Raw genomic sequence first — 22,786 nt, 5'->3', positions numbered from 1 at the left:
CTCTAGATTTAATGTTAAGCCAGCAAATTCTCACAACTATCTTATGATGGAGGTAGTATAATTACCTTCATTTTATAGTGAGGAAACTGAGGCACAGGGAGGCTAAGTAACTTGCCCAAGGTCATGCAGCTAGTGCACAGTGGGGCCAGGTTTCGAATCCCAGCTGCCTGAGTCCAGAGCCTGTGCACTTGCCTGCTATGTCATTTCCTGTTAGGTTTTTATTTTAGTATGTATTAGAAAACAATAAGGATACATTTAAACGACAGTTGGAAGCTATAGACTCCACCCCCAACTTGCTGTTGGATTTTGGACAAGACACAAAAAGTTTTTAAAAGGAAAGAAGCTTGAGAAATTTTTAAAGCAGGTCCCGCACTTCCCAGGTGAGGAAACTGAGGCCAGGGAACTGAAATGACTCCCCTGATCTCCTGCCATGAGTTGGAGCTGGAACTCAGTTCTCCTAATGCTAGCCCCTTGTCCATTGCTTTTTCCCTGAATGCTGATTTATTTGTATTCAATTGGAGTCAAAGCCCCCAAAGTTTGAATCTTTAAACTTTACGCTAATAGTTTAAGTTTAGAAACAGGTATGTACGATGGTTTGTGTTGCATGAGAAAATTTAAGAATCAATTTCCTGAAGCTGTTTAGCCAACAAAACAATTGAGAATCTGATGGGATTCCATTTCAACCACGATGAAAATGTCTCAGTCCAGATATGGTTGATTTGTGAAGCACCATAAGTAGCTATCCTTAAGTATTACCAGACTTTTCTTTTCCCACTCATTATCTCTCTTTCCCAAGGCTTTCTCTCCCCCAGGGAGCTGCTCCCATTTACACCTCCTCTCCCCTCACTCCCTACCCCCCACCGGCAGCACCCAATACTCTGAAGTGTAGGCTTCCAGGCTGCCATTTGCATCTCCTTTTGTCTTACAGTTAGCTTCTCTTCTCTAGGACCTTCCATCTCAGGTCCATATCAGGGCCCCCGATATGCTTACAGCCTCATCCTATGCCCTGACTGGAAAAGCTAGAATTATCTTACTTTTTTTTGGTGATTCACACTTTGGAATTGATTTTTAAGCCATGATCACCCCTCCATTTGCTGAGCCTCCATTTCCGCATCTTTAAAGTGATGATTAGATTTGATGATCACTGAGGTGGCTCAGAGGTAAGACCTGACAACCTGCTTCAGAAAGTCACAGCCCTGAAAACCCTGTGGCGCATTCTACTCTGCACACTTTGCTATGAGTCAAAATGGACTCGATGGCGACAAACAACAGACAGCCTATTCGACCACCCATCTTTTGGTTTGTTGTACTGTAGTGGCTTGTTTGTTGCTGTGATGGTGGAAGCTGTGCTGCTGGTGGTCACATACCAGCAGGATCACCCGTGGCGGACAAGTGTCAGTGGAGCTTCTAGACTAAGACAGACTGGGAAGCCTGATGATCGACTTCCAGAAATTAGCCAATGAAAACCTAATGGATCACAACAGAACATTGTGTGACTGGCTTGCTTTGGACACGTCATCGGGAGAGATCAGTTGCTAGAGTAGGACATCCTGTTTGGTGAAGTAGAGGGCCAATGATGGACAGGGAGACCCTCAGGGAGATGGAGTGGCACAATAGCCACAGTGATGGGTGGCCTCAAACATGCTGGCCATTGTGAGGACAACAATGACTCTGCAACCTTTCATTCTGTTGTACCTGAGGTTACCACGAGTGGGAGTTGACTCAGTGGCACCTATCTGTCTGTCTGTCTATCTATCATCTGTCATCTATCCATCTATCTGTCCATCTATCTGTCTATCATCTATCACCTATCTCCTATCTTCTGATAGCCTATTGTTGACCCAGTCGTGTTAACATTGAAATGTTGTTTATTTCCCCCCTGCCCCCATTTTATTTCCTCTCCTCCCCAAACCCAGCTGTCATAAGCATGTGGTGCAATTTCCCATTCCCCAGGAAATCCTCAAATAATGCTTATTTTTTCAATGGAGGTGGGAGGAGCTGCACATTATTCTTTTTCAAAATAATGACAGGAGAAGAAAAAGAAACAAAAAAGCTGAAGCAAATCAAAACAGGAAAATCCACTCTTACAGGAGGAGGTGGGGAGAAAGGTCAGCACCCACCACATTCTGAGGAAGCTTTAGCCTCCTGCTTTGTGGTTTTATATATTATTAGAGATTTTACAACAAATAAATGAAAAGGAGAGGTTGGATGGTGGCTGACAAAAGGGACTGTGATGGGAAGTCACTGCTGCTCAACAAAGGCCCTGTCTAAAAATACCTGGCTGGGACCTCGCTGTTTCCATAAACAGATGGACACCACAGGCCTAGCGGAGGGGCAGAGGCAGTGAGAGGAAATTGTATCTGACAATGATAACAATCTGGCATCTCCACAGAGTTTCACATCCTGGCGGAGTTCAGCAGGCTGTCCAGATCTCCCGATTGTGCAAATGAGGCATCTGTAAATAGAATTTGCCCTGGCTCCCACTGTGGCTGCCCCTCCTGGAGGCCCATATAACATCTCTCCTGCTTGCCTCCCCTAAAGCCATCTGCAAAGAGGAGCAGACGTGGTGTGGAAGTCTCCAGTGGGGTGGAGGAGAAGAAGTGATACCATGAGAGGATTCCATGGCTGTCTTAAGTCCTATTTGCAGGCTGAAGTCAATGATCTTCGTTGTGTGCTGGCACACGTGACTTTCAGAAAGTCTTGCTTGACTTCTTTGGCTCTATTTTTCCAAATCTGTGGAAAGAGAAAGACACAATTCTAGTAGTATGTTCAGTTCTGAGTGACACACTTTAAGAAGAATAATAACCAAGTTATTGTTGTTGCCATCAAGTCAGCTCTGACTCATGGCAAACTTATCTATAACAGAATGAAATGTCACCAGGCCCTGGGTCAAATGGAGAGGGGATCAGAGATGTGAATGCTGAGTGGCGACAGATCAGTATCAATCTGGTTGATATCATAGCAGTCTGATTTATTCTATACAGTTCAAGAGGGCAGAAAGAGAATCAGCAGATGAAAGTAAAAACTTAAACCGTACTGTCCTGAGGGAGAATGTTTTCATTGTCAGAGTTGCCCACATCGAATGGGAACATCAAGAGGGTAGACTTCCTCATCACTTAGTACAACATAAGTTGGAATATCATCAAGCGTTGAATGGAGGATGGACCAGGTGACCTTGACCTCCAAAATTCCTTCTGAATTCTGATTGTGGTAACGTGCTTTCCTCCTTCACCAATTTTGCCTCCAGGATAGTTGAAGAAATATGAAGAAATTTAGAATACTAGCTTTAGGTAGCTGAGCAATGGACTTGACTGGGAAAAGTGAGTGTTTGGGTACAGATGAGAAGATGAGGGTAGTGCTTAACTTTTGGAGGTTTGAAGATACCAACAGCCTCTTCCCTGGATCTTTTCAAACAAAGGATAATAGAGTTGGAGTGTTGGGTGGGGATGTTGACCTTGGAGTAAGGCTTCCTAGTGTTGAACCTTGCCCCACTCATTAAGTAGCAGTGCATCCCTAGGCAAGTTTCTTTATTTAAAATAGGAATAATGGAAGTTCCTACTTCAGAAGGTTGTTGTAAAGGTTAGATGAGATAATACATATAAAGCTGTGCTGGATGGAAGAGAAAGGTGGGCTTCCTCAGTCTCTATTCCAGTTACCAAGGAGGCTTCATTTATGCCTCCCTAAGAGGGAGGGATACATTGGTGAACAGTTTCCTTGAGGATTATCCTCAGGGTTGTCTCTGTGTGGAATGTTTGTTTCTAACCCTTCCCTATAGAGATGGACAACTCCTCTGTCCAGATGACTTCAATTCAATTACAAAACTTACTTGTTGAATATTTATTATGCACCAGCTAGTGTGCTAGCCTCTATGGTGAGCACAAAAATAAAGGTTCCTGGACATGGGTGGTTACCACTGGAATTAAAAATCTGAGGAACACCTAAGGAAATACTCATCCCTGCCCTGACAGAAGAGTAATTATCTTCCTGAAGGCAATTTCTGGACCCAAAGCTGTTGCTTCATTGCCCCTGGAATGAGTTTAAAGACCCACTCTCCCATTGTGAAGTTTCACAGCCTTCTTTCTAAGTTCTGCAGGAAAAAGCTAGGGTAGACATGTGTCGTCACTCACCATCAGAGACTTGGAAGGGCATTTGCTTGAGGCTGTGGGGCCTCCTTAAAGGGGGGAACTATTTCCCTGCAGTGACTTAGATGCAGCATGGGGGTGGGGGGTGGGGGGGCAGATGCACTGATGACCTCTAGGGTCTCTCAGCCTTCAGAACGCCTTTCTTTCAATACCATGTGTTTACTATTACCTTTCTGGTCTGGTTCAGTGGAGGTTGTGTTTCCAGACTTTTGCTTCTCATCTTGATTTATCTGGTGCTCAAATGGCACAGAGAAGGAAGAAACTCTTCCTTCCTGTTCTCACACAGCTGTGGTCCGTGGAGACCCATCTATATTCACTGGAGAGCTAAGTCTGCCAGAGTCCCAGTCACCAGCAGCATATCCGGCAGCTCACGCATGGAAGGCCAGCATGTGGCCCCAGATGGCTGATGAAGCAGCAACAACAGCAAGGGGATGGGTAGGAGGGAGGGAGGCAAGGGGAGCAGAGTGAAGTGGGACATATTCCCTCTATTCTCCTGTTCCCAGGGCCCCTCCCCTATCACATTCCACTACAAGACCATTTTCAGTGGGACCTAGAAGTTTAGTACCTCACTGTGGAGAGAGAAAGTGATGTAGATAGTGGTTGAAGGAGTCTTTGGGTGCTGAATTGTACCATGGACCTGGAGGAAAGGACCTCCATGCTCTGAGCGTGGTAGTGAGTCAGGATCAGAGAGGTTTGCCAGTGATTGTTGGGATTTTGGAGCCCTGTTGGTGCAGTGGTTAAGAGCTTGGCTGCTAACCGAAAGGTCGGCAGTTCAAATCTACCAGGTGATCCTTGGACACCCTATGGGGCAGCTCTACTCTGTCCTATAGGATCACTAAGAGTCAGAATTGACTCGACAGCAATGGGGTTTTTTTTTGGTTGGGACATCATATCTCTTACTGCAAGCTCCTCTGACCGTGCTGACTTCCAGAACTCTTTTCACTTTACATGCAAACCTTCCTTTAACTGCTCATTTAAACTATGATAAGTCAAAAGTATACAAAATCTTTTAAGGCAGTACACAGCTAACTAATGCTGGCTTCATATCTCACCTCTGCCACCAACTTACTAGCTATGTGAGCTTGGGCAATTTACTTAATCTCTACTGGTCTCAGTTTTCTCACCCATAAGCCCTGGTGGCACAGTGGTTAGGAGCTACAGCTGCTAACCAAAAGGTTGGCGGTTTGAATCTACCAGCCACTCTTTGGAAATCCTATGGGGGCAGTTCTACTTTGTCCTGTGTGGTCGCTATGCATTAGAATTGACTCAATGGCAATGGGTTTGATTTTTTGGTTTAAGATGTAGTTACCAATAATAGCTGCCTGACAGGATTTTCATGAGTGATAGTAAGAAAATGTACGTAAATTGCCTAATACTGTCCTATCATGTAGTAGTTATTTACGGAATATTAGATCCTATATTGGTCAGTGTCCCTGGGTTATGCAAACAATAATGCACATGACTGCTAAGCAAAAGTTGGAGATTTGAGTCCACTCAGAGGCACCTTAGAAAAAAGCCCTGGCTATTTACTTCCGAAAAATTAGCCATTAAAAACCCAATGAGCACAGTTCTATTCTAACACACATGGGTTGCCACGAGTTGGAATCAACTTGATGGCAACTACTTTTATATTGGCCAGGCTCCCCACAGAAAACATATGGTATCTCTAGAAGCAGATCTTGAGACCAGTGCATGTAGCTTATTTGGGAAGTAACCTCAGAGGACACTGGTGAGGGAGTGGGGAATTGAGACAAGGAAGAGAAGGAAGTCAATACAGGGTGTGTTAATGAGCATGTTAGCACTGTGGGTAATTGGGGCACAACTCTACTGGGGACCTCTGGGAGATGGTGTAGAAGATACCTCAGAGTGGTCTTGAGGGGCTATTTATCACTCATTGAGGACTACTCTCAGGGGTGCGAACCCTTATGCAGGAAAGGAAGGCCCCTGTGACCAGAGAGAGCACACAGGCAGAGTCACAGGTACTTGCTGCAAGAAGACACTGGTGGATATGGTGTGTGCCTAGGGTACACGAGCAGAGTGCTAACAGTATCTGCTATAGATGAGGTACTCACAAAGGGTGACAAAGAGAGTTTAAAGAGGGTCTATTTACATTGGTGTGGGTAGGTTAAGGGGAATTAATGAGAGATGCTGAAACACCTGGGGCTACAATGTGGGGAGTAGCTTCCATCCCTAGTCCTTAAGGTACCAGGGGAGGATAGAATTGCTGGGTGTCAGTGAGATGTAGCTCTAGGAGAAGGGCCTTCGAAGAGTAGCTATGGCCTCATGTATCCAAATGTAGCCACTGCTAAGCCTTAGACAGGAAGAGCCAGAACTAGGGGAATAAATATCTAGATGTCTCAATCTTCTGCCTTCAGATCTCCTGTTATTGACTCTCATTGACTGAACACAAAGAAGCTAGAGGGAAGGGATCTTGGTTCATATATTCCTGAGACATCACCCTCCAGGGCACAGAGCTGGGTAAAAATGAAGAGAGGACCTGGAGGTGTAAGAATGTGTCTCACTTGGTAATCTTTCTGTCCCTAGCATAGTGCCTTACACACACTGGAAACCTAAATATTGGTTGATTGATTGAGAGTGATGGTTGCTGAGGGCGGCTGGAGAGCAGCAATGGGTGACTTCTTGGTGGGGTGGGGGGTAGTCTTGGACACCTGAGTGTGGGTTGAAGCCAAAGGAGTCAAGAGTATTATGTGGGAGTGGTTTTATATTAGACTTCTTGCCTCTGCATCACTATCAAGAAGATTGCTTGCTCTCTGACCTGTGGCTGGTGAGGTAGTGGTTCCTCCGTGGAGCTCTTCTTAGTGGGAATCTGGGCTTCCCTCCCCCCATGCCATTACATCCCTGCATATTCCAGATGCGACTCCACTTTTCCTTTGTTTAATTTCAGACCACTTATTCCGGCTATTATTACGATGGTGATTATTATTTATGGAGTGCTGACAGAGAACTTGGCAGCAGACAGATAAAGAGAGGCTGCATTGCGTGCCTTCCAGCTGTTGTGGCTGCCACCACCTCCTCATTTTGTTCTGGAAGATTCTGACAGGCACCTCCTTCCCCTGTTAGGTCTTAGATGGGGGTTAATGGGACAGTTTTTCCCAAAGGGAGGAGTGGACCACTTACATTAGAATCAATTTGGGAGCTATGAAGTGCAGATTCTGGGGCTAGCGCTGACCTACTGAGTCAGAGTCTGAGTGAGTCCAGGGTTCTGTAGTTGAATACATTCCCCTTAGTTCCCACGATATTTGAGAAATTCTACTTCAGAAAACCCACTGAAGGGAAAGAGAAAATGAGGAAACACAGGCAGATTTATAAACACCGGTGTCTATTCTCCTGAACCTGGCAGGCAAGCTCACAGAGAGAAGCGAGCAAGAAAGGTTTTGTGAAGAAATACTGCCTATCTTTGTTTTATGACACTGGCAAATGGAACACGATATGATTTAGAAATCTATGCTTGATGTTGCTTCGTTTTGAACTCTAAACCATTGAAAAGACAGGGGTGCATGTGAGAGAGGTCTTTAGTAATAAAACCTTGTATGTAATCTTTATGAAGCTGATAATACTAACCATTGTTTATGGAGTGCCTGCTATTTGCTGACATTCTTCTAAGTGCCTTACATGCATTAAACTCAATGCTGACTACAAGAAGTCTTCAGTATCACTAGAGTCATTTTGCACACAAGGAAACTGAGGCACAGTGAGGTTAAGTAAATTGCTCAGGATAAGAAACCTGGCAAGTGAAGCCAAGATTCAAAGCTAGTCAGTCTTCCCTCCCAAATGTCCTCTATGCAGACTTCTTGTATGATAAAGTGAGACTGTTTTTTAAAGTGTTTTCCTGTGGTTACAACATATTTATTCAAGAAATGTTGAGTTGTCTCCTGTGTGTTAGACACTCTCATGTTGCTAGGGATATACAGATGAAAATACTTCATTTTTTTTTTTTTTTACTTAAAAAAAAAATTGTCCTTTAAGTGAAAGTTTATAATTCAAGTCAGTTTTTCATACAGAAGCTTATACACACATTGTTATGTGACCCTAGTTGCTCTCCCTACAATGTGACAGCGCACTCCTTCCCTCCACCCTGTATTTCTCTTGTCCATTCAACCCGCTCCTGTCTCCCTCTGCCTTCTCATCTTGCCTCCAGACAGGAGCTGCCCACATAATCTCATGTGTCTACTTGAGCTAAGAAGCACACTCCTCACCAGTATCATTCTATGTCTTATAGTACAGTGTAATCTTTGTCTGAAGTGTTGGCTTTCAGGAATGGTTTTAGTTTTGGACTAACAGACAGTCCAGGAGCCATGACGTCTGGGGTCCCTCCAGTCTCAGTCAGGCCATTAAGTCTGGTCTTTTTACTAGAATTGGAGGTCTGCATCCCACTTTTCTTCTCCATCAGGGATTCTTTGTTGTGTTCCCTGTTAGGGCAGTCATTGGTGGTAGCCAGGCACCATCTAGTTCTTGCGGTCTCAGGCTGAGGGGGTCTCTGGTTTATGAGGCCCTTTCTTTATCTTGGGCTCATATTTTCCTTGTGTCTTTGGTGTTCTTCATTTTCCTTTGCTCCAGGTGGAGGGAGACCAATTGATGCATCTTAGACAGCTGCTTGCTAGCTTTCAAGATCACAGATACCACTTACCAAAGTGGGATGCAGAACTTTTTCTTAATATACTTTGTTATGCCAATTGACCTAGATGTCCCCTGAAACCATGGTCCCCAGACCCCTGCCCCTCGAAGTGTTTGGTTGTATTCAGGAAACTTCTTAGCTTTTGGATTAGTCCAGTTGTGCTGACTTCCCCTGTATTGTCCTTCCTTTCTCTTAAAATATTGTCTACTATCTAATGAGTAAATACCCTTCTCCCTCCCTCCCCACCCTTGTAACCATCAAAGAATGTTTTCTTCTGTGTTTAAACCTTTTCATGAGTTCTTATGATAGTGGTCTCATACAACATTTGTCCTTTTGTAACTGACTGATTTCATTCAGCATAAGGCCTTCCAGATTCCTCTATGTTATGAGATGTTTTACAGATTCATCGTTGTTCTTTAACATTGCATAGTATTCCATTGTGTGAATATACCATAATTTATTTATCCATTCATCCATTGATGGGCACCTTGGTTGTTTCCACCTTTTTGCTATTGTAAACAGTGCTGCAGTGAACGTGGATGTGCATGTATCTATTCGTGTGAGGGCTCTTATTTCTCTAGGATATATTCCAAGGAGTGGGATTGCTGGATCGTATGGTAGTTCTATTTCCAGCTTTTTAAGGAAGTGCCAAATCAAATTCCAAAGTGATTGTACCATTTTACATTCCCACCAGCAGTGTATAAGTGTTCCAGTCTCTTCACTACCTCTCCAACATTTATTACTTTGTGATTCTCAGATTAATGCCAGCCTTATTGGGGTGAGATGATATCTCATTGTAGTTTTGATTTGCATTTCTCTAATGACTAATGATGATGAGCATTTCCTCATGTATCTGTTAGCTGCCTGAATGTCTTCTTTGGTGATGTGCCTGTTTGTATCCTTTGCCCATTTTTTAATTGGGTTGTTTGTCTTTTCGTTGTTGAGGTTTTGCAGTATCTTGTAGATTTTAGAGATTAGGTGTTGATCAGATTTGTCATAGCCAAAAAGTTTTTCCCAGTCTGTAGTTGTCTTTTTACTCATTTGGTGAAGTGTTTGGATGAGCACAAGAAAATACTTCATTCTTAACCTTAAGGAACTCATAGTCTAGAGGCAGAAGACAGCAAACTCTATTGTATTTATTTATGGGTAAATGCAGCTTTTAGGATTCTACACAAGATGCTTTGGGAACACAAGTGTGGCTAAATTTATTTAGGCAAGTGAGAGAGGTGTCACTGTGGAGGTAACAGTGCAGTGGATTCTTGAAGGACATTTAAAAGTGCTTTGGGCAGAGAAAAAGGAGACATGATTTTCAGGGAGAGGAAATTACAGAAGCAAAAACACAGAACAAAAATATTATGGGACTTTTAAAATAAACTGCAATTGTTTGGTGGGTTGTAACACAGAGCCTGTGGTGGAGAAGAGGTGGGATTTGAAATTGGTAAGGTGGACTTGGGGCCAATTGTGACAATATTGCAAGTTGACTAGGGCACTTGAGCTTACTCTGTTGGTGACAGAAAACAATGGGAGGGGATGTCCTAGGCACAAGATGGCTGGTGACCGTGGAAAAAGAATTGAGATTAGAGGAAAAAGAGAAGAGTTTCCAGGAGACCAGATTTAAGCTGTGGTAAAACAAAAAGAAACAAACAAAAAAAACTTAAGAACATTCTTAGGTTAAAATAACAACAACAATAAAAAAACTAAGAATCTGTAATGAGAACTCATCACAGTGGCATTGAGAATGGAAGAAAAATGAAATTTAGAGATATTTAGGAAGAAGGAGGAATAATTCTTGGAGATCCATTTGTAACTGGGACTGAACAGGAGAAAAATATAGACTGACTCTTAGGTTTCAAGCTTGGACAGCTGAAAAGATGATAATACTGATGTTAAGGTAGGGAATATAGAAGTGAGGGTAGTTTTAGGGAAAGAATAAAGGATTTACGCTGAGGCATGTTGCATCCAAAGGGCCAAGAAATTTGAGTAGGGAATATAGGAGTGAGATCAAGGATGGTGATATATAAACAAGATTTACTTTTTATTATGGAAAATCATTTTGCTTTACTTGAAACTTTTGTGGACATCCATCGACTCTTAGCCCATCCCACCCTCAACTTGGAGAAGTTGATTTTTTTAAGAAAAGGACACACTTGTACTTTACCAGATGATAGGAAACATATGTAGCAAGTGAAAACATTATTCAACTCAGATGTGCAGAAATGCAACTTTATTTTTTCAAAATTGGGCTAAACCACCATTTTTGATGATGCTGTAAAACTTTTAACCTTGCACTTCAAAGTAATTTAGCCACTTCTGGTTTCAAACGTGGTCTGTTCCAGGTTAATCTTTGTGAAGCAGAATTTAGTTTTCCTTTTTTTTTTTTTTTGGCTTCTTGCCCTTTTCTTCTCCCCTGGTGGTGTCTAAGCAGAGGCTGTTGTTGTTGTTGTTAGGTGCCGTCAAGTCAGTTCTGACTCACAGCGACCCCATGCACAACAGAACGAAACACTGCCCGGTCCTGAGCCATCCTTACAATCGTTGTTATGCTTGAGCTCACTGTTGCAGCCACTGTGTCAATCCACCTAGTTGAGGGTCTTCCTCTTTTCCGCTGACCCTGTACTCGGCCAAGTATGATGTCCTTCTCCAGGGACTGATCCCTCCTGACAACATGTCCAAAGTATGTAAGACGCAGTCTCGCCATCCTTGCCTCTAAGGAGCACTCTGGCTGCACTTCCAAGACAGATTAGTTCGTTCTTTTGGCAGTCCATGACATATTCAATATTCTTCGCCAACACCACAATTCAAAGGCGTTAACTCTTCTTCGGTCTTTCTTATTCATTGTCCAGCTTTCACATGCATATGAAGTGATTGAAAATACCATGGCTTGGGTCAGGAGCACCTTAGTCTTCAGGGTGACATCTTTGCACTTCAACACTTTGAAGAGGTCCTTTGCAGCAGGTTTGCCCAGTGCAATGCGTCTTTTGATTTCTTGACTGCTGCTTCCACGGCTGTTGATTGTAGATCCAAGTAATATGAAATCCTTGACAACTTCAATCTTTTCTCCGTATATCATGATGTTGCTCATTGGTCCAGTTGTGAGGATTTTTGTTTTCTTTATGTTGAGGTGTAATCCATACTGAAGGCTGTGGTCTTTGATCTTTATTAGTAAGTGCTTCAAGTCCTCTTCACTTTCAGCAAGCAAGGTTGTGTCATCTGCATAACGCAGGTTGTTAATGAGTCTTCCTCCAATCTTGATGCCCCGTTCTTCTTCATGTAGTCCAGCTTCTCGTATTATTTGTTCAGCATACAGATTAAATAGGTATGGTGAAAGTATACAACCCTGACGCACACCTTTCCTGACTTTCAACCAATCAGTATCCCCTTGTTCTGTCCGAACAACTGCCTCTTGATCTATGTAAAGGTTCCTCATGAGCACAATGAAGTGTTCCGGAATTCCCATTCTTCGCAGTGTTATCCATAGTTTGTTATGATCCACACAGTTGAATGCCTTTGCATAGTCAGAGTTATATAATATCATGATGGTAGCGAGGTATATTAGTTTCTTAGGGCTGTAGTAACAAAAGTACTGTAAGTTAAGTGGCTTTTGAGTGGCTTATAAGAACAGAAGTTTATTGTCTCATAGTTCTGGAGGCTAGAAGTCCAAATCATTGTGTCAAGCAGGCCATGCTCCCTCTGAAGTCTTTAGGGCAAGATCTTTTCTTGTTTCTCCCAGCTTCTGGTAGCTCCAGCCATTCCTCGGATTGTAGATTCATCGTCACATGGCCATCTTTCCTCTGTCTCTCTTTTTCTTATCTCTTTATAAGGACACAACTCAGATTGGATTAGAAGACACCCTACTCCAGTATGATCTCATGTTAACTTAACCAATAAAGTCTTTAAAGACCCTATTTCCGAACAAGGTCATGTTCACAGGTATTGGGGGTTAGAACTTGCATATGTGAGTTAACAGGCTCTCTGAACTCCACAGTCAGTTTCAGGTAGGAGCATAGAATGGAGGAGCAAACAAAGGTTGCCTGTATGACTCTTTTTGGTCTTAACTAAAGAAAAATGCTCTTTCCCCTTCCTTCCTTCTGCACCCTGGGAGAAATAGAAGCAGGGAGTCCTTGGTTTCTGAGCTTAACCAGGACCTCCCTAGAGCAGCAGTCAGGCAGCAGATTTAGCTGCCTTCCCCTCCACTTCCCTCTGACCTCTCCCTGAGACTGACTGCCCTCTGTGTTTCACTTCCTGTCCTAGTCTTAAATGCTCCCCTGTGCAGCTGTTCTACAGCTGGTGGCCCTCTAGTCACCTCCCGCCCCCAATCACTTCCCTGTTGAAGGGGGCTTGGGGAGAGTCAAAAAGTGCTACATCAATGTAAGACATTTCCTCTCCTTCCCCCTCAGCTGTGCAGTCTCAGCTGTGTGTCCTCTGGCACCTACAAAATCAAACACCTGCCTTACAGATGTTTGCACCTACAGGCCGGCGAAGCTGACTACAGCAAGTTCCTCAGAACCGGAGACAGATATTTAGTTGGGGGCAACGTTTAATGGAATTCCTGGCCTGGAAAAGACTTGAAGGGGGTCATCTTTTCCATTTCTCTGCCTTCAGGAAGGATAAAACCAAACAATTGTATTCTTTATGTTTTAAAGACATCTAATGCAAGAGTCCACAGCCTTCCTTGGGCTCATTGTCAGAGGTTTTTCTTTATGACGAACCATATTTCTTTCTAATTTTAAGGGAGATATGCTAATACCATGGAGAGCTCATACACAATCATCATTCTTCCTTGTTACCCGGGGCAGTTGCTAGGAGGGGAGGAACTGTGGTGGTGTGGAATGAGCACTGTCTTTGGGGTCACACAAGCCTGTGCTCAAATCCAGGCTCAGTCACATCCTAGCTATGGTCTATTTTGACCCCCAGGTCTCAATTTTGTCATCTTTAAAATGTGGAAAGTAGCACCTGTCTACAAGAGTTTTGAGGATTAAATGGATAATGCGTGTGCATACATAGCACTGTTTCTGGCTCAGAGTAAGCTCCCAGCAAGTCATAGCTTATTATGAATAATCTGTTTCTTAATTCAGGCAAGAAAAAAAAATTGACATCCAGCATTAATTACCATCAGCCCACTTATGCTGGGCGCTTGCTGATCTAAGTAGTGCAACACAAGGAAACCCACTAATAATGCCTTTTCTTTAGTCCAAGACTCCTTAAGGTGTGTTAGTGGTCCACCTGCATCAGAAGTACTTGGGTACTTATTAAAAATGCAGAATCCTGTGCTCTGCCACACATATTGATTCAGAAACTGTTAGCTGGGCCAGGGAATCTGCATTTTATCAAGTACCCAAATGATTCCTAATCATCTTAAAGTTTGAGACCTACTTCTTAGGGTATGTTGGTAAGATCAGGTGGCTTATGGGTCAAAGAAGGCATGTTCCCTGGTGCAAGGAGCAGGAACTTAGTCATGTGTCCCTTTGTTCCTCTCAAGAGACAGCAGTCAGCTGGTACTTACCTCTCTGGAATCACAGGGACACAGAACGATAGCATTTGAAACAACCAAAAGATCGCATAATCCAATTTCTTACTGGATACGAGAATTCCTTTTATAGAATCCTAGCAAGTGGACTGTGGGCTCTCCAGGGTATATGGGGAGGGGTAGATAAAAGAGCAGGAGACCAGGGACAAGGAAATGGGAACAGAGGCTTGGCCAAGGACTGGAGCAGCTGGCAGCATTTATGGGATACCAGTTGCATGCAGCACTGGCTGTGGTGGGAAGACACAGAGGAAGGAAGGAGTAGAAAAGGCTTGTAGTATCCCCACCATGTTCAGCATCTGGACTGAAACTGAGAATTCCACTCAGTCATTGCAATATTTGCATTACCAGATATGGGATGCCAGATTTCTAAGATGCTCAGGGTGCCCTTGAAGGCCAGAGTTGGGGGAGGGGCAAGAGAAACAATTAGAAATAGGAGGAAAAGGGAGAAAATAAAACCCAACAAGATAGGCTAATGTTGATTATTAAATTAGTTGAGTGCACTTATTCCTACTGAGTGAAAAGCTCTGGATATCCAAAGTGTAATTAAACATAAGTAATCAAAAAATTTTTTTTTTTTTGCAAGGGACAGCATAATGCATAGGGAGAATAAAAGCATTGTGAAAGATTCATACTCGGGCTCACCACTTAGTAGCTTCGGGAACCTGGGAAGTGCCTTAGTCTTATCGAGCCTCAGAGTTCTCATCTGTAAATAATGCAAATAGTACCTACCTCTCTGTTTGTGGTGAGAGCGAAATTAACGTGTGTAAAGTATCTAATACAGTGCTTGCACGTAGCAGTACTCAACAATCATTAGATTCTTTCTCCTTTCTGGAAGAGGAAACAGAACTGCTGCCTAACTGCTCAGATGCAAGCGGCACACTTAGCATCCAGTTAAACTTGGTTTTTGTGTTTCAAGGACAGGGTGGCCTTGACTCCTGAAGATTGGAGCCCCAGATGCAACTAATGAAAATTCACACAGCCCAGAAATGAGTGCACTGTCTTAAGATGCTTGGAATTCTCCTTAGAGTTTACCTAGATAGAGCCCTTATCACATAATCTTGAATCATGATGCATGAAGACAGAAACAGTAAAACTACCTGTCCCTCTGAACGGCAAAGCCAAGTTGTTGTTGTTGTTAGGTGCTGTCGAGTTGGTTCGGACTCATAGCAACACTACGTACAACAGAATGAAACACTGTCTGGTCCTGTGCCATCCTCACAATTGTTATTACACTTGAGCCGATTGTTGCAGCCACTGTGTCAATCCATTCCTTTGAGGGTCTTACTCTTTTTCACTGACCCTCTATTTTGCCAAGGATGAATCCAGGTTAGACAACTGTTTTAGCTATTTTTTATTATTATTATCATTGTGTATTTTTAAATTATAAAAATGTGGAAAAAATTCACACGTAATTCTTCCACTTAAAAACATTACACAGGAAGTGTTATAAATTGAATTGTGTCCCCCCCCACACAATGTGTGTCAACTTGGCTAGTCCATGATTCCCAGTGTTGTGTGACTGTCCACCATTTTGTCATCTGATGTGATTTTCTTATGAGTTGTAAATCTTGCCTCTATGATGTTAATAAGGTGGGATTATCCTCAGTTATGCTAATGAGGCAGGACTCAATCTACAAGAGTAGGTTGTGTCTTAAATCAATCTCTTTTGAGATATAAGAGAGACAGGGGGACCTCATACCACCAAGAAAGCAGCCCTGTTCCTGTGCAGAGAGGCCCCTAGACCAGGGGAAGATTGATGATGGGGACCTTCCTCCAGAGCTGACAGAGAGAGAAAGCCTTCCCCTGGAGCTAGCACCCTGAATTCAGACTTCTAGCCTCCTAAACTGTGAGAGAATAAATTTCTCTTTGTTAAAGCTATGTGCTGTGGTATTTCTGTTATAGCAGCATTAGATAACTAAGACAGGAAGGTTCCAGTTCTGGGTAAGATGAAGCAAGCACACCCCACCCTGTCTCTCCCAGCTGACTGCAACTGTAAAGCCTGGAAAGAATGCATGGGGCAGCTACTTGAGAATTCTGAAAAGTAAATGGTGGCAGGCAGATTAGGAAAAAAGATTAGAATTTGAATTACCATTGAGCCAGTTGTAAGTTTATCCTTTTTCCCTACCTGAATGCAGCCCAAGACCTGGAACTGGACAATGAGATGCACAGAGACAGAGGTCCAGGAGAAACCCTCTCTAGTTCTCGCTTGAATAGTGGGAAAGAAAGTTCCTAAAACTGAGTGCAGAAATCCCTCATTTTTCTTTTCTCTATTTTTATTCTTTCTTTCATTTCCTTGTACTTCAGAAGAGTGGCAATGTCTCCAAAGGGGGTCTGCAGGAGCCTAAGCCTCTGTGGGAAGAAAACCTTCTTCTACCATTAGAGGAGCTGTGGTTCCAAGAGTGAACTCCTGTTGCTTTTTCCTCTTTGTTGTTCTACTGCTGGCCCCAGCTGTGGGCACAGTTGTGGGAAATGAATAGCAAAGTGGGGTAGTTAAAGCCCCAGATTTCCGACCAGAGGTCTAAAAAGGGAAGCCCTAGGGAAACAGAAAGTACATGGGAGATAATTGAGGGGAAGGAGCTTGAGAAGCAACCCCTTAAAATGGTCTATGAACTCCTGGGTTCACCCCTGAGATGTACATATGTGGATTTGACCCTAAATAGCATTTATAGTCTTTGAAACCTGAACTATAGGACACACCTCCACCAAAGTCCCAGGCTGCGACTGAGTGATGCACATGTTACATGTGAGGCAAGTCCAAATATCACTGTGAAGGCTTTGAAAACTGAACTGATATTGTAACCACGACCCTCATAAGGCTACTTGGCACTTGTGGCCTGAAACCAACTGGGTTTCTTGCTTACTAAAATGCAAAAAAATAAGCGTACTTTGTAGGCTTTAAATACATCCCAGAATCTAATAGCATAATACTTAAAATGTTCAGGATACAATTCAGAATTACTTGGCATACAAAGAATCAGAAAAACCTCAACCCACATGGGAAAAGACAATCACTAACATCAATGCCTACATAACACAGATGTCAGAATTATCTGACAAAAATTTTAAGACAGTATTATAAAAATGGTGGTACAACAAGGGAGAACATTTCTGAAATGAAAGAAAAGATGGCAAGTTTTAGAACTAGAAGATTTTTTTTTTTTTTAAAAGGAAATTTAGGAAAAGACAAATTTGATAACCAAAAGCAAAACAAAAACATATCTCACTGGATGGGCTCAGTAACAAAATGGAGATGACAGAGAAAAAAGTCATAACATGAAGCTAGAGCAATAAAAATGACCTAATCTGAACAACAGAGGAAAAAAAAGATTTTTTCAAAAACAATAGAATGTCAGGGACTTGTGGGACAATAAAAAAAGGTCAAACATGCCATCAGAATACCAGAAGGGAAGGAGAAAGCATATGAAGGAAAAAAAAAAAAAAGCTGTGGAAAATCCCCAAATTTGGTGAAAGATAGAAACCTATTTAAGAAACTTGGTGAACCCCAAACCAGATAAATCCAAAGCAATCCACATCTAGACACATCATAATCACATGGCTGAAAACTAAACACCAAGAAAAATCTCGAAAGTAGCAAGAGAGAAATGATACCTTGCATATAGGAAAACAATGGTTCTAGTAACTGTGGATTTCTCAGATTTCTCATCAGAAACCATGAAGCCAGAAGAAAGTAGAATACATTTTTCAAGTGCTGAAAGAAAACTGTTGATCTAGAATTCTGTATCTAGTGAAAATACTCTTCAGAAATGATGGCTAAATAAAGACACTCCCAGATGAAGGACAACTAAAAGAATTTGTCATTAGCAGACCTGTTCTAAAAGAATTGGTAAATGAATTTCTTGAAAAAGAAAGGAAATGATAACAGAAGAAAGGGGCATAGTAGAAACTGCAATAGATTAAACTGGAATACTGAAAAATTCAAATACCTAAGGAAGGCAGGAAAGGGAAAACTGGAACAAAACAAAATAAAACAAACAAAAAAATCAGAGAGAACAGTCAGAAAAACAGAGAATGAAATGGTAAACCTCAATCCACACGTATCAATAATTATGTTAGAAGAAACTCACTTCCGATATAATGATATAGGTAGCTTAAATGTGACAATGGAAAATGACCTACCAGGATAACACTACCCAAAGAAAAACTGGAGTGGCTATAATAATATGAGACAAAGTAGACCTTACGACAACAACAACAAAATTATCAGGGATAAAAGAACATCATATAATGATAAAATGGTCAATTCACAAAGAAGGCATAAAAAATCCTAAATGTTTTGCCTCTAACAACAGAGCTCCAAAATATATGAAGCAAAAAGTGACAGAACTGAAAGAGAAATAGACAAATCTACAATTATAGTTGGAGGCTTCAAAAATCCTCTCTCCGTTCTCTAATCCCATAATTGATAGAAGTAGTAGACAGAAAATCAGCAAGGATATAGAAGAACTGAACAACACCATCAATCAACTGGATGTAATGTCATTTATAGGATACTCCACCCAACAACTGCAGAAATCACGTTCTTTTTAAGAACACAGGAACATTTGCCAAGATAGACCATATCCTGGGTCATAAAACAAACCTTAACAGATTTAAAAGAATTGAAATCATACAAAGTATGTACTCTGACCAGAATAGAATTAAACTAGATAACAAAAAATCTTCAAAACATAGGGGGAAAAAAAAACCCATGTGACTTTGGGTTCAGCAAAGATTTCTTAGATATGATATCAAAAAAAGCAAGAGCCATAAAAGAACAATTTGATAAGATGGACTTCATTAAAATTAAACACCCCTGCTCTTTGAAAGATACTACTACTCCAAGCCACTTGGAGAAAATATTTGTAAATCACGTATTTGACATCCTCCTGATAAAGGATTTGTATACAAAATATATATAAAAAAAAAACTCCCAAAATTCAGAAAGATTAAAATATGGGCAAAAGATTTGAACAGACACTTCACCCAAGTAAATGTACAACTGGAAAATAGTCACATGAAAATGCTCAACATCATTAGTCATTAATCAAAACCAGTTGCCGTGTAGATGACTCCAACTCATGGCAACCCCATGTGTGTCAGAGCAGAACTGTACTCTATGGGGTTTTCAGTGGCTTGTTTTTTGGAAGCAGATCGCTAGGCCTTCCTTCTGACGTACCTCTGGGTGGACTCTAACCTCTAATCTTTCAATTAGCAGCCTATTTTGTTAACTTTTGCACCACCTAGGGAATCCTTATTAGTCATTAGAGGAATGCAAATTAAAAACCACAATGAGATATGACAACATGCCTATTAAAATGGCTAAAATTGGTAAAGGCTGAGAAGTCCGTGGTTCAGAATGGTTGTGGTGGTGATATGGTATGGATGTGATCAAATCCTAGTTCCCACAATCTCTGAGTTGTTCCATGATGTGTGTTAGAGGTGGGGCCAGATTCTGACCTACAAAATCTTTTCCGTCAAAGCCAATAGAGCTTCATTTTCAGATGCCCATTTCCGTCCCTTAGATGTTACCTAGACCCTTGAGAAGAAGAAGAAACAAGGTCCAGACACTCTTGCTTCAGAAGATAAAGGTCCTCCTAAGTGTAGCGTGGAAACCCTGGTGGCATAGTGGTTAAGTGCTATGGCTGCTAACCAAAAGGTCAGCAGTTCAAATCCACCAGGTGCTCCTTGGGAACTCTAGGGGGGCAGTTCTGCTCTGTCCTGTAGGGTCACTATGAGTTGGAATTGACTTGAAGGCAACAGGTAAGTGTATCGTAAGCAAAGCTGGAAGTTCTAAAATAGAAGAAGGCCATATGAGACTTTGAGTTTTCTTCTCTCTCTCTTAAAGAACAAAAACTTTGGTAGCCCACATGGCTCCTTCTCCAAAGGACTTAGCACTTTTTCCTCTTTCTTTCAGCCCATCCCCACCTATCCCTGATCTGCCTCCTAAAAAGTCCATTCCTGTTTTGGATATATAGACACACCTCTTATACCTTACTCCCAATTCTATGTCTAGATTCCAAATCCTGGTGGTAGTTGGAATTTGGGGATTATTTTTCTTTTCCACCTTCATTTCTCTTTGTGCTGCATCCAGTATCTCTGAGTACAATGCCAAGCATCTTTGAATGCTCAATAATTATAATCTAAGATGGTATGTGGAGAGTGATGGGAAAAGTCTGCACACAGAGTTCATAGCCTTAAGCTATGAAGAGTCAAGCAGTGACTACACAGAACATTTATTCATTCAGTAAATGTTTACGGATTCCTTACCGTGTGCCTGGCATTGTTAAGGCTTAGCAACGAACTATAGAAGAAATTCCATTCTAGTTGGGGGAGAGAGACAATAAAAAAATCAATAATTATATAATATACGAAGTGATAAAAAGCATTGTAAAGACACTTAGAACAAGGAAAGGGAGACAGAATGACAGGTGCAAGGGAATGGGGAAGTGTGCCATTTTATATAAGGTAGTCAGGAAATACACCTCTGATTAGGTAACATTTGAATAGATGAGGAAGGAAGTGAGGGACTGAGCTAAGCAGAAATCTAGGGGTTGAGTGTTACAGGAAAGTGGAAAGGAAGGTGGAAAGGCCCTGAGGCAGGGTCCTGCCTAGAATGTTAGTGTTGCAGTAAGGATCTGACTGTGACTGGAGCTGGCCAGCCCAGGCAGGAAACAACTTACCTTTGACGTTTTATATAAAGAGAATAATGAAGGCGTAGCCTCAGAAAGTGAGGGCAGGATGTTAAAGGAACAAGCCAGGAATGTTGAGGTACCCAGAGGTGAGCAACAGCAGGAAGCTGTTAGCATTCCTGGGGCTGACAGGGCAGGATATAGAGGATGGTGATATTAGAGCCCTGTAAGAGCTGGAGCAGGAAGGAGGGACTTCTTGGTGGAAGTTGTGGTAGGGGAGGGGTGCAGTTACTACCAGAATAACCCAGAAGCAAGGAGATATCAGGGAAGAAATAACCCTGATCTTTCTGTCTGCCTGCTCACTGATCTCTTGCCCATACCTTCCAGTGGCCAGACCCACCAGAATCCTGCTGGAAATGTGGTCTTCATGGATGCAGCGTCCTTGGGCACAGAACAGGGCAGACGGACTTTCTAGCTCTGAGAACAAGAGAAAGAATGGCTACTTGTTATAACAAGAAAGAACAAGTAATTTGTAGTTCAGAGGCATTGATTCAAACTTCCAATCAGATCATCAGCTTAAAGCAAATCCTGCTAGATATTTTGTGGACAATCTGGGCTGGTTGTCTCTGCAAGGGATACTGAGTGGCCCAGCTTGTGAAGGTAAACCAGGTTCCTGCCCAGCCTCTACTTTCCGTGAACAGTAGACACTGAGTTGTGGTGTTAAGTACTGTTGCACCATTTTCTATCTTCCTGAGTTCGTAAATTCTCACTTAAAATTAGGCTTTTTTTTTCCCTAGTCAGGTTGCTTTCCTACACAAGGCTCTTTGAGAAGAGTATATAGTTCAGTGTAATGCAAGGAATTGCTTTGGATTTATTCTCAAATTAAGATAAGCTTGCCCAGGAGGACTAGAGAATTTAGGGGCAATAGGCCGTTCAGCTGTAGGCAGGAGCATGGAAGGGATGAATAAGTTCCTGTCCACCCAGAAAGGTGAGGGCTCCCTGGACGGTCCAATTCCCAACCAGACATCGGCTGGCAAGTTTTTGCCTGACATTCCTTCCAAATACAACTTCTTCTCAAAAGGTGGTGCTGCAGATTAAGGAGAGCCATCTTCAGCAGCTTGCTCACAGGCTGGCTGGAGAGACACTATGGCAGGTCTCCGGAGATCCTCTGACTCCAGACCACATCCCGGGAGGGCCAGGACACCCTGCAGATCTCTCCCAGCCCATCTCCCTCTTGATCCAGTGCCCAGTGGGTTGCAGTGGTCATGGAAGGAAGGGAGTCACAGTGGCCAATTAGGTTTGCACTATTTGGCTGTAGGGAAGGGACCGATGGGTGGCAGGAAAGGACGGAGGGCGAACAAAGGAAAGCAATGGAATTGAACACTCTACCTCAAAAGAAACAAAATAAATGGCCTTCTCCTAAGGGGAAATGGATCATGCTGCTCATGGATAGCCAGTTGAGAATTTTGGGGTCCTTGTAGGCAGTTTGGCTAGCAACACAATGCGCACGGAGACAACTATCCCTCTTTTAATTTAATTATTTTAATTATTTTGATTTTTTTTGCCATTGAGTCAACCCCAATTCATGACAACCCCATGTGTGTCAGAGGAGTAGAACTGTGACAGAGTAGAGCATAGAGTTTTCAATGGCTGATATTTTGGGAAGTAGATTGTCAAGTCTTTCTTCTGAGGTGCCTCTGGGTAAACTTGAATTGCCAAACTTTCAGTTAGCAGCCGAGCATGTTAACCATTTCCACCACCCAGGGACTCAATTAAAAAACTTTTTAAAATATATAGACTTTATTTTTTAGAGGCACCCTGGTGGTGCAGTGGTTAAACTGCTCAGCTGCTAACC

The 22,786-nt window shown here is 42.4% G+C and overlaps 1 long non-coding RNA gene across 2 annotated transcripts in view; it reads left to right on the top strand.

Annotated features, from left to right (window-relative positions):
- LOC126078076 (uncharacterized) overlaps positions 1–22,786 on the top strand; it is a 242,805-nt gene that overhangs the window by 216,662 nt on the left and 3,357 nt on the right. The window lies entirely within an intron of this gene.

This window comes from Elephas maximus, chromosome 6, assembly GCF_024166365.1.
Source record: "Elephas maximus indicus isolate mEleMax1 chromosome 6, mEleMax1 primary haplotype, whole genome shotgun sequence".
Lineage (NCBI taxonomy): Eukaryota > Metazoa > Chordata > Mammalia > Proboscidea > Elephantidae > Elephas > Elephas maximus.
This window is presented reverse-complemented; position numbering and strand designations above follow the sequence as displayed.